We start from the raw sequence: 2,249 nt of genomic DNA on the forward strand, positions 1-2,249 counted from the left end.
GAATAAAACTAACTTGACTGGATTCGTCTATGATAGCACCATTCATTTTAGCAACATTAAAGTGAACAATCATTTGGAGAACATGTTCCCGCACTGATGTTCCTTCTTTCATGGGTGCATTATAAATGTGCTTGAGAGCATCATGCTTAATTTGATCGAAAGGTTGTCCAAACATTCTATGCAGTGCCTCCATCATCTCAGATGTAGTTATGCCCTCTAGCTTCTTGGCCAAAACATCAGTTATGCTGGTCAAAATATAGACTCTTACCTTTTCGTTGCTCCTGATCCAACGATCATATGCATCACGAACATTTCGTGCGGCATTGGCAGCAGGTTCTTGAGGACATTCCTCAGTCAGAACGAACTTCACATCATCCACCACTAATATAGTGTTAATGTTATTTTTCCAAGTTTTATAGTTTTCACCCATCAACTTTTCACCGGCCATTATTGAGATTAATGAACTCGCCATAATACTGAAAATAATAAATACATTCATAAATATGTGAAACATTATCCAATCAATTCCAGCATAAAATAAACAACTTGACAAACATTTTATAAAAATGACCCCTATAAATAATTCATATAATGCTATGGTACTTTAATGAATGAGAACAAGTGCTGCCCTAGGGTGGTCAAGCGTTCCTTCACTAAACTGAGACAATCTCAACTAAATATTATACCAAAATAACTTTTATTCCTATAATATTTAGTTACCATTAGTTTGGTGGTCAAGAACATCATTAACAACCTCAATGATCTCTTTGTAAATGTAACCCATCATTTTAGATCTTGTAATTTTATCCCAACAAGTATCGCCGCAGGGTAGGTCATGTATTGGAAATAAAATTACTATCTTATCCTTCTCAAGAGTTCGACTTGATATTGATGCATGCAAACGCCTTCCGTAGGGGGACGGTCCCAAAGCCGCCACGAGGCCCCGCATGGATCTCACGTTATGAACCAATGATGGAGACCATAGAATATGTTGACACAGACGTCCTTCTCCCACTAAATATTTTGAAATAGGGTTTTCTATTACTCAACAAATTAGGCTATCTAAGTTTCCAATCTACCATTTCATAACACTTATGTTGGTTGGATTGTTTTTAATGTGAATTGCCAAGTTTTTAAACTACTAAAAAACTAATCAGTAAATCGTGCTTAATGAAATTAAATTTTTTGTTGACTAAAAAACTAATCAGGCAGAGGTGTTTCATTTTAAATACTTCGGCCTAGCCATAACCTTCNAACTAATCAGTAAATCGTGCTTAATGAAATTAAATTTTTTTTTTGACTAATTCAACTCCAATGTCAATAGTCCCCAGGCAGAGGTGTTTCATTTTAAATACTTCCGCCTAGCCATAACNGTTGACTAAAAAACTAATCAGGCAGAGGTGTTTCATTTTAAATACTTCGGCCTAGCCATAACCTTCCTTAGACAGAGTTCCCTTATAATCAATTTTATTTGAGATTCATTAATCTTTAATTCACTATTAATTATTAAATTAATGAACATACGTGAACTAAATTGTCTTTAATCCTATTAAAAACCAATTCACTTATTTAATAATCTTAAAATTGTAGAATTTTAAACCCTTTAAAATCATATCGAATAGACTACTCAAAATTCTAATCTTATTAGAATATACTCTGATCCTAATTTANATATCAAGATTCAGTCTCTGGTTCTGATTTCGTTGACCAATCCTTGTTGAAAGAATTTCTTTTGTAATTCCTTACTTAAGGATGAAGAAAATACCGTATCTCCGCTGATCCCATTCCATTTGTTTAAATATATATGGAAAAGNTAATTTTTCTAATTGGTTTCCAAGCATAACAATTATACTCAAATATATATGGAAAATACATGTTAATTAGGAAATCATGAACCTATTAAGAAACAATCTAATCAGAATTTTCCAAATATAACATTCATATTCAAAAAAAATAATTAAAATGCATGATTATGTACGATGGAATTTTAACCTAAATGACATACTTTATGGATTCAGTTAATTAATTTAAAACATACATCATATACATAATTAAATTAAAAAATATAGCAAAATTGACCGACATATCTGGCATACCCTAAAAATTGGAAATAAATCAAATTACAATCATTTAAATCCAAGACATATCTTGTTCTTCAAGATTTAAAATATACATCATATGCATAATTAAATTAAAACATACATTATGCATAATTAATTTAAAACATACATCATATGCATAATTAAAGT

The sequence above is a fragment of the Cucurbita pepo genome, chromosome LG14 (assembly GCF_002806865.2).
Source record: "Cucurbita pepo subsp. pepo cultivar mu-cu-16 chromosome LG14, ASM280686v2, whole genome shotgun sequence".
In the NCBI taxonomy this organism is placed as follows: domain Eukaryota; kingdom Viridiplantae; phylum Streptophyta; class Magnoliopsida; order Cucurbitales; family Cucurbitaceae; genus Cucurbita; species Cucurbita pepo.